General features: G+C 26.5%; 1 protein-coding gene across 1 annotated transcript in view; it reads right to left on the bottom strand.

Annotated features, from left to right (window-relative positions):
- The window catches only part of LOC113552986 (ecdysone-induced protein 78C), a 61,701-nt gene that overhangs the window by 47,573 nt on the left and 2,096 nt on the right, over positions 1–12,032 (bottom strand). The window lies entirely within an intron of this gene.

The following is a 12,032-nucleotide window of genomic DNA, read 5'->3' as shown; positions in this document are numbered from 1 at the left end:
CTATAGTCTTGCAGTTTTCTATCAACATATTAGTTGATCGTTCATTTTTTTCATGTTTTTAATATTCATAATAATAATAATCAAAAAAAAAATGTTACGATGAAATCAGCCACACCTATAAATGTGTCAGCTTGTCGACTATATACATGCATACGCTGGCTGTACAGACATCTCGAAAATGATTTTTTTTTTTATGCGCCCATGTTCAGTCATCTGTTTCCTGTGTGCGCGCTCACTGCACACTTTACAAACTATAATAGTTAAAGAGCGCCGGCAGTATCGGTATCGATAGAATATTAGGTGCCTATGTAGGTACTGTACAGCAGCCATTGAGGTTTACGAGGTATGTGCAGCAAAATAATGCAGTATAGACATAGTCACGAAATAAGCACCACCAAAAAACGACCAATGAAAAAGGGTCAAAAGAGTTCAAGACGAATTAAAATAATGAAAATGAAATAAATTATGTTTTTTTTTATTAATGGTTATTCCGTAAACCGGTTGTGTCTGGAAAACAAACTCGTATACCGGTATGATATTTTTTAAACTTAAATAATAAACCGGTTTCGGTTCCGAAAGAAAATATTTTTGATACCGTCCACTCATTTCTTCAAGCAAATACACACGAATATTCAGGTAAAAAGTGCAGTGTTTATATTATGTATTGTTACATTACTATTTTAAACGGATGTGTTTTTGATTTTATTATTATAGCTTAAACGAGTTGTTTAGTAACTTTTTCGTTCAACTTGGTATTTTTTACAAATCAAGAGTGACTTATCTACAAAAAATCTTGTTTTTAATTACTTGCTATTGATTAAGAATTTTGTATCTTGCAATTACTGAAATGCATCAGTTGTATTATATTTTATATATAATGACTAACTAATTATATACATAATTGTATAATTATTTTACACCATTCATTAAATAAGACAATCTGACAATCAATTATCTTTTAAGGATAGTAATATTATACTCGTATGATATATACAATGTACCTATATACTTAATCATGCTATTTTTATCATGAAATATTTAAATATTATCATTAAAAAATATTCAAATGTTTTGTTATATAATCTTTTAGAACAAGTTAGTAATTATTATTTTTTTTAAATAATACGGCGATAATCTATTTAATACATACTTAGAGAATTAATTGTGGATTTAAAATTAGTTAATGGGCCTCTATCCTTTTTATATCAGCATCGGTAAACGTCTGATGTAAAAATTAACCAAATTAATTTCATCAATAAAACTTTATAAAAGTACAAAAAACCTAGAACATTACAATAAAAATGCTTATTATACATTTATTTTATAACATAATATATTATAAAGCTTAACATAGTTATAGCTATGATAACAAACTTTTATATTTTGACATATTTTTTCATCACATAATAACTATGTAAACATTAAAACAAATCTTATGAACAACGAAATTTGAAAATATTTGTTTATATAATACTAATAACTAATAATTAATATTCTACTGATTAGTATTAATGATAAGTAAATGCAGAATAATCACGACGGAACTGCAGTGATGTTTAATCGTTGAAGCGGGCGAAAGACTTACGCCCGCCGTTTTAGGCAGGCCAAATGTGATGACGAATTCAATAGTAAGCGGAACTACAACAGAACTATTGCGTATTTAATCGATAAAGTAAGCGCGTGGATATAACGATGAAAAATCACAAGACCGAGAAGTCCTGTACCGATGAGAAGCTGCCGATCGCGTGACGCCAACGATGCACACAGCCGTTCTTCACAAAACCGGACATTAGGCCCGACTGCAGCTACTGCATCACCTCCGCTTTAACGCGACGGTCGTCGAACCAAAGAAAAGTTCGAAAAACCGGAAATGGGCACGATTCGTCGTTTCACGTGGGTAGGCCGCGGACGGATAGCTACAACACTACGCCCGCTGTGCCGCATCCAAATAAAAAACGGATCCCTGTAAGCCCACTCAGGGCCAATGACCGCTGTGGATCTTTATAAATCTTGGCAGCGACCAACTGTCCCATTATGCTATAGTGTCGTTTGTCAAATATCAGTCGGTGAACGATGAAGTCCAGCTCGATGCTGTGGTGTTGGATTACAGCAGAACGCTAACAGTCGACGACGAGCCAACGACCGTTGATGACGTACGTTTCCCCACCCAATTGCTCCCACAATCGATTTTTAATATGATTTTCAATAACAGTTAAAACGTTTAATTTTTCGTTGTTATCGGGTGGTCAAAAATTTTAATATCGCGTTATGCTACCTAAAGAAAATTATACACAGAATTAAATGTACTTCCTATTAGGAAACTATATTTAAAAATAACGACTGTATTTCTAAAAAGCTCATAATTTATTACAAGCCACAACGCATGGAGTCAATACAAAATACGCAAAAACCAATTTTTTATTTAAAAGAACTAAAAACAATCACATCTATAAATAATAATCATTCCATTTAATTTATTTAAAAAAATAATTCTGCAATGGCTATATTGGAGTCTCGTGACGATTTAATTATATATTTGGTGTTACAGTATTTTTGTCAATACAGTGTAATCAATATTTAACTAATTTTAGATAGTATTGTGATTTTATATTTTTGTATAATTACCTGAAATTCTAATGTAACTATATTTTTGAACCCCTAGGCCCCCCACAAGAGTTCTCTCAGTGGGATGCAGTACTCATATGTATGTATGAAATTCATTTAAAAAAAAAAAAAATAAAAAAATGTATTTTTAATGTAATGTACTAATGTCCATCGTAAATGATATTTCCGATAATAATTATTACGTATTAAATATTCAAAAATAGTCTATTTTGGGGAATCAGTAAATTATATTAACACATTGTCGACTTAATCATCTTATATTTCGTTTTTCGAATTGCTGCATTGCGCTAATGTGCATCGATGGTGGTATCATCTTATTGGAACAGGGGGAGACCTCTATCGATGGACATCTTACAATGATTCGAATTTATATAAATATTGCACAAAATTATCAAAACAACACTGAACTCAACAAAAAAATTATACAAATTTCACTATACTCCTACAATCACTATAATATAGTGTAACAATAATAATATTATAGTTGTTTGACTAAAATAATAGTACTAGGTATATAATAATCTTTAAAAAATGTATTTAGCTTATGAAATAACTATAAGACTATAATATAACAGAAACTCAATAAGTATTTTTATTTTCATCAAAAGTAAAAATACATTTTAACAGTTACGTCAAAATTGTTATAATTTATTATTAGGGTTCAAAAATGTTATTGTTGGAGTTGCATATATTATGTACGCTCTTAATTTATGACAAACAAAACTGAATATTGATGCTATAAATAATGATAAGATTAAAAATTCATTTTTTTGTGTATTCTTTCCATTTTATAAAAAGTCAATAGGTATTTAATAATTTGTTTTACGTATTTATGTAACTTAATCTTTCGTAAAGGTAAAATTACGTTTTTCTTGAATAATCTATGAATTTTATACTCAATTTTTTAACATAGTCATTTTAATGGATTTGTCCAACCTACTAAAAATATAATTTTTCCAATTTGCTGATAATGCTATAACATTTATAATATGGCCTGACAATACCTATGATGCCACGATATCAACGATGTATTATTTTTTTTTGCCCAACCAGTTTTCCATCACATTTCATTTACATAACTGTTTTTTAATAAACTATAATATTTAATATATTGTTTTAGTATTACGTAACTAAAAAATAACAAGTTGTAATTTTTTTTGAATTTTGATTACATTTTTTTTGCATATTTAATACATTTTTAATGCATATTTTAGATTTCTTATGTGCATATTTTATCAAATTTTCCTTTTATAACTTTTAAAACCCAACAGTTATCACCATGATGTATGACCCTGGTTCCCAATGTCAAACTGTCGAAGTATACAACACCATCATTGATAAACGGGGAATCGGAAGTACAATTGACAGAGCGACCAGCGTTGCTGGCGTCCACTAGGATTGTCAAGCTAAATCTCATATTGTATTTCAAATTTCAATACTCAACAACGATATGATCAATATTTTTAATTATTAATATATATGTGTTATTCATTATGTCACTTTCCATTTGATCCTATCTTATGTTAAGCGGATGACCGAGTACAATTTATCGTAATAGAAAATGTATCAATATTTGTTCATTAATAATTATATGTAATTAACTTTAAAATATAATACTTATAGTTGGATTTCCTAAAAAATTGATTAATTTAATGACTTAATAAAATTTAAAGGATAAATCATGATCTACTAAAAAAATTATGTTTAAGAGACCATTATAGTTGACTATTGAATAATTAGTGCGATTGTTCGTGAAACTACTAACTGTGTATTAAAGATTGAAAAATATATACCTATAAAAGTGTATCATATAGAATTTGTATCTGTAAATAACAACATAATAAAATATGTAAATAAAAATATGGTTAAAATGATGTTGAATGACTCTTTAGGTTGTCCCTATAAAAGAAAATAATATATTATGAGAAACCTAAAGATTACCTCTTCAGTGTATTATCTCATAAAAGTGTTCATAGAAAGAACCAACATAGTTAATATCATTTTTCCTAATTAAATTTATTATGTCGATATCACACTATATTTAAAAAAATTACACGTTGAATAACATTATAAAAATATTATCAACAGTTGATAATAATTGGCTGTGATATAAAATTAAGTACAAAGTGGATTTAATTAATTTAATTTTCACATATTGAACTAAAATTATACCTTATAACTTTTTAAGGCTTTTAAACTAGCGTTAAAAATATTCCAATAAAATCGACATTGATATTAAGGTAACTATGGAAATGAAGGCAATGACAGATACTACACACGTATATCAGCCATTATAAACGAAGTTTATAGAAATTTAAAAATAATAATACATAATGTTTACAGTTAGGAATAAAGGAAAATTATAAACAATATAGCAGCTGAAATACATTTTTAAAACATAGGTAAGTACGTTTGCTTAATAATCTTTATAAAAAATAAAATAAAATAATTTTTAATAGTATGATTAATAATTTTGTATTTATCTTTTATTATAAAACAATGTTAAATATACAATATGTATTTATATAAAATATTAACATAATATTATTTGTCGATATAAAAATTTAAAAAATATATATTTTCTTAATACAACTTTAGAATAATCAGAACTACTATTTTTACCACGCATCTGCGTGGATACACGTCATACAAATGTATACATAAAGTAATTAAACAACAGATATTTCGAGTATAAATGAAAACAAATGATCTTCAACAAGTTACATACTTTATGAATTTCAAGCCATTGCCAAATTAAATATATAATTAAATTAAGAAAATGTAACGAAATTTGCATGTGTACGAAATATTACATCAAAATCTCATATTCCTATTGTATCGTTCCTATATCATAATAACAAGCTCAAAATTCAATTAAAAAAAAAATTATCATCTTAGTCGAACGTTAATATTGAAATATTAATCATCAATAATACATTTTATATATTATGAAAAGTCACTCACAAAAATATATTAACATTTTGAGAAATGGAACATATATTTAACAACAAGAGATTAATAAATTAAAATATTAAAAATTAAAATATGTCCATATTTCAGGGAAAATTAGTCCTCCTCCCACCTATTAAATATAAATCGATTTCAGCAAATAGTGTTCATATTTGTCGACAAAACAGCTTATGGTAAATGTAAACATAATATATCCTTAATAAATATACAATACACCAATCATAAAACAGCGGAAACGTTCAACAATACCTATTCTACACCTATCTGCAAAGTGCCCAAGTACCAATATAATATTATACATATTTCTGAAATACTATAAGCGAACATTATAAATTCACCGATATTAGTTAATATATTTAATAAATTTTAGTATTTTATGGTCTGTAGTCTGTTATACAAGTAACCAAATTATTCTAAATAAGTACCATGTAAGTACCATATTTCAAGTATCTACCTAAAATGTGTTAATAACAAGTTAGAATTAAGGTTTTAAACTAATCTGTAATAATATTTATATATACAAACGAATGAATAAAAATTGAATACATAATATTTTCTATTATTCCAATTTCTTTTATCACTTTAACAATACATTTCCTAAAATGAAATGATTTAACTACAATGATCGTATTAACAATCTATTATACGTTGGTTTAACAAAAACCTTGTTGGCTGAATAGCAACAAGATAATTGTCAAACGTACGTATGTTTTTATTATAATGATCAGATTGTTTTTTCAATCTACTTTCATATTATAATATAAAATATACATATGAAATTAATTTTTTACTAACAGCTAATCTCAGAAACTACATAATTATGCCGATTCCGATGAATGTTATATCAATAGATTTCTTGAGACTCGAATAGTGTCTTAAGCTTCTTTTTTCAACCCCTATTTGCCTATGAGTTGCTATAGAGGGGGGCCTTATTTTGGTTGATGAAAATTGAATGATTTTTGTTTATATTTATATATTATAATTATATGTTACCATTGATTACAAAAATTAATTTAAAAAAAAATTATACAGACTAGCCGACCAGGCGTTGTTACGGAAATCGTGTGAATAAATGAAATAATACTTAATTATTGTTTGTTATTCAAATGTATGATATATGTAAGAATAATATGACATACGAAAGTTTGTTAATACTATTGAATCCTTCAATTCTGCAACTGCATAATTTCTTGCATTCACTTACAAAGTTGTAATTTTCAAAATTATTTCAGCTTTAAATATATGGCCAGAATAGAAAATTAATATTTGATCTTATCAATAAACATTCAATTTATTTTTCATCGATATAAAACAAATACTAATCGATTATAATAATTATATTCTTTTTGTATTATAACCCGAGACCCGACAGTGAAAGTAAATATTTATCGGTTTTTTGCGGAAGTATTTAAAAATATTAACAACAAACTGCTTCCTAAAAATACATTATCAATTATTTTTAATTATATATTATATTACAAAATATTATAATCTAAGGATTAAAAATAATCATTTAAGTTATTATAAAGTTAATTTAAATAATGTGTATTTATTTTGAAGTCTTCTTATTTCTTTTGAAAATACGATATATTTACGTAATAATATAATGCAACTAAAATGTTAATAGAGGTTTAAAACCTGAGACTCGCTTAAACCAACTACTAATTTATAAATTGTCAAATCCAACAGTAAGGCCACAATAAGGTTTTCATATTGTTTAAAAATTTTCAAAAATAATTTTTAGTGAACATACATAACTGTGAGTATAAATTTTACACAATAGATTAAGTGTTAAGAGAAATGCCAATAACAAGAACCCAAGTAAGTGCTGATAATGAGATAAGCCTGCTTGAAATGATTACGTGAATTCGGTGATGCATGAATATTAATGGGAATGGTATAATGCAAAAATTATATTGATGTTTGACGTTGTTAACTTTTGATTAGGTATATATACCATATTAATAATTTATAATCGTATAGATATTTTTATATTTATCTTGCATAACGTATTTTTGTATACATTTAAATGCACGAACATTAAATTAAAAATATCGGGTTATAAAAAAAATTACGGTGAAAATATAAAGCATATTTAAATTATTTCATATATTAATATAGGTTTGCAAAAGTTTTAATTTCAGTGTGCTTTTTAAGTGATTTAAGTTTCTAAGTCCAAAAATGTTAATCTTATATACTATATAATATAAATTATATAATAGTGTTTTAAAAATTTGAAACCATCGTGGTACGTAATTCACATCGATAAATGTAATATTATATGTATTATGACTAAGAAAGTATGAAAAAAAATGTATTTACGAAATCCGTTGGATAGGAAGACCAAAGCCCCTAGTAGGTATATAATAAATATATTATAATAGATTAATTATAATTATAAAATAATTAAATATACTTAAATATAGCAATTTTTGAATTATGTTTGCATAATTGTTTTATACAATGAACAATATAATATTAAAATAACTAATAAATGAATTTGTGAATACTACTCAAATTACATTATTGATATTAAATCAACTATAGCATTTTAAATTATATTATGTAAAATGTATATTGTTTATTTCCTAAATGAAACAATTGAATACCGAAAATTCGATTTAATATAAATATTATAATATCGTGCAATCATCAATTATTATTACAATAATGGGAATATTAATTTTAATTTTTGAGTTGAATATTTCCATTATTTTATTTTAATATGAAAATACGAAATGTTCACGCGATTGTACATAAAAAAAATTACTTAAAAATTACATTTTACTTTTATGTTAGTTTTTCATCCAGTTATTTAGACTATGAATGCACCTATACTAAAATAGGTATACTGTTTATATTTGATATTTGTGCGTGATTTCTTAACAAACTAAATTATATGATTGCATTTTAAATATTTATATACGATAATAGTATTATATCAATTTAAAACAAAAACTAGTTATTAGTTATTAAATATAAAACGACTTTGGTACTATTTTTATCATTCACGATAGATATTAAACGTACAAGAAAAACGTAGGTATACTATTCAATTTTAACTTTAGATTTATACCATAAAATTTCAATCATTTATCCGCATGAATGTGTATTTCAAATAAAACAAACATTTTAAAATATATGTTCATTATGATACATGCCAGGTATACAATATCTAAAACAATGAATTTGATTCACCACACCTCCAAGACCATTATTATTATTTAAAGTCGTGTACCTACAATAATTTGGCTTTGAACAGAATCTCTCCCACGTTGTACAACTTCATGATAAACGATGAATAAAAATTATCTTATCATGCATGTGTGGGGGGGCGGGGGTACTAGTACTATGTAAGCATCAGTATAGGTATATACATATGAAATGTACCTATATGCACAAACTAATTCATTACCGAATTTCAGTATTATATTAACAACCACGAAACTGTTCGTGGCCCTATTATATTATGTTTTACAATGCGAAAACTCTAGTTACCCGTCCGGAAACTCGAAATGTTGTTTTCATAAAATACTTAGTAATTTGTTTTCACTAGGTACCTACATTTTCTTGTATAAATTATCATTTAATTAGAATATTAAATAACCAATATTTTACCGTAACGGGCGCGACGTATTCGTACCCAGAATAATATTATATATTCACTTAAACAAGCAAAAGCCATATAAACTATCTTAATTACTAAAAATAATTTATTATTTTCAACCACTGGTAACAAATTTAACAATTTTAGTTATTTTTAAAGTTGAAATAAAACTATTTTATTACCCAAATGTTTGTTTGTTTTACAATTTAAATTAGATAGGTACTTACTTGTTATATCTTATATTATTATGTAAAATTCACAAAAGAGTCTGAAAAATGGAATTTTCTGTAATATTATACACGTATTCGTTTATAAAAGCCATACTATAAAATGTGAATTATTGATCAAATTGAATACAAAATGTTTTATTCATAATATGTAGTTTGGTATATATTTTTACTGTTGCAATTATTGAAAATGTATATTTCTCCGCCAATAATAAACTAGTTTTTTTTTTAAATTTTTTTAATATGATTTAATAATTTAAATAGGTACTCTGCAGCAATGAAAACGAGATGTAATACTAACGAATTTAATCAACAAAAATTATTACTTTTATTATTAACTTTACATAATTACTAAGATATTTGCAAATTCATGATTATATATATATTTCAAAATATGAAGTGAACTTTCTCAAAATAATGTTAATTATAATGTAATTATGTTAAAATACTTTTATTGAAACGAGTTTAAAATTATTTTCAAATTATTATAATCATATAATGAATAGGTACTTGAGTTTGTGTACAATAAACATATACCTAACATAAGCTTGAATAAAAATAATATGATTTTGATAATTTATAAAATTGCCCTTACACATGACTACTAGACACTCGAGTATTATAAAATATATAAAATCAAAATTATAAAAAGCCGAAATTCTTCTATATGATAATTTATGGTCATAAAATTATAACATGTCGACTTCTCTGTGGGCACCTTAAGAGATTAAAAAATAATAGATAAACAAAAACTAATCAATTTAACTTTGTCATTTTCTATACTGCAGTATAATACATTGATCTATTATAAAATTTAAAGCTAAGAATAGAATTTTAGGTGCCTAAATTTTTTCTTTGATATATTTAATCTTGAAGCAGGTTATGAGTATTTTTCGATTGTAAATTATTTGCTAAACTATAGAATGAATTTTAATCGTTACCTACAGCTGCGTTATTCAACGTGTTCGGAATAACGAATAAGCGACCTATTTTGACGTGCGAACTACTTAACGACGGGTTAACATTATGATATTAATACTGCAACACATCTTATAATCGGTTTATACTCATATATATTATTATGTATAGGTACTTGCACCTCAGTAGGTACCACACGTAAACGTATTGATTTTACGCTGCAATATATGTATAATACCTTTATATATATGGCTATATGTATAAATAATGAATTTCAGACTTGTAACTCTTGACATTTAAAAACAGTTTCAATCACCCTGCAACATTATAGCCGAGTATGGCGTATCGTGTAGGGCACAGTGATAACGCAAATATAATATAATTATATATACATCTCTTATTCGTATTTTCACAAGAACACGTCATTATCACATATTATAATAATATGATGGTAAGAATATCATAAAATATGTGCGTGGGGCGCAAATCGCTATGTTGCAACGGTCAGTCTAGCGAAATGACGAATTTGAATTCGAAAAAACACACGTCTGGCGTCACAGAGAGCATATAATACGTATAGTTATATGCAGTCTGGTGCACTTTATGGCGTTTGTCTTGGAAATATCCGTAAGGGTATGAACGCATTATCGCGCGAGCTGTGTATCAGCGGCGGCGGTGGCAGGACGGATAATGCAGTGAGACGACGTTTTTGCCCATGTTCGTGCGCCTGCATGTATAGGTCTTTCGGTGGCAGTGGGCGGACGAAAAATGTATGCGGATGATTTCGCGAATAACTTTAGTTGATTTTGTGCAAAATGTGCTGATAACACACACAAATTCAAATCCTCTACATGTATACGCCTATCGCACGGCAATCGGCACGACTGTCTGCTCAATATATGACGTGTATATCGATAGGAGATTTACACAAAATCGCATTAAAATAGTAAAATTCCATTTAAATATTTCATATTATTCCTGCTATGCTCTATGTAGTACATATTTATGTACAATAATACGTACTACGCAATACGGGGGGGTTTACTAATCATGCTCACCTCAAATTTTTTCTTTTTTAACAATTAATTTATTCAAATTATAATATTTTTGGAATTTTTAAATATAGGTACTTAAAAATTATATTAGTAAATTCTTGAATTCGCTCGTACTTATCAACGAGTGGCTTATATGGGGATACAGTTTTCTGTTTTTTTAATGAGGACCTCACTTTTTAGTATAAATCGTTTAATGGATATTTTTTTTGAAAACATCGATGTGCTTAATTCAAAATTCAAACGAGTAGTTTTTCAGTTATTAAAATGTTTATACTCAAGATAATAGTACTTAAAAATGGCTTTACAAAAATATAAAACACATGCACCACTAGATCTAGTCTTTATTATGCTTGGACCATTTTACAAATTATAATTATTGTTAATAGATTAATATTAATTTTTCTAAAATATTCTAATCACTATAGGCTCTATATATCTTTCAATTATAATGGACTTATTATCTTGAGTATACAAACTTAAATATTTCAAAAACTACTCATTTGAATTTTGATTCCGGATACGTCGAATTTTTCAGAAAAATAGTCCAATAAATAATTTACAATAGAAAATTGGGAGGCTTTCGTTTGAGAAATAGTAGTTTGTATCTCCACATGATACTCTTAGAGTAAA

Source organism: Rhopalosiphum maidis, chromosome 2 (genome assembly GCF_003676215.2).
Source record: "Rhopalosiphum maidis isolate BTI-1 chromosome 2, ASM367621v3, whole genome shotgun sequence".
Lineage (NCBI taxonomy): Eukaryota > Metazoa > Arthropoda > Insecta > Hemiptera > Aphididae > Rhopalosiphum > Rhopalosiphum maidis.
Note: the sequence above shows the minus strand (reverse complement) of the source record. Positions and strands in the feature narration are given on the sequence as shown.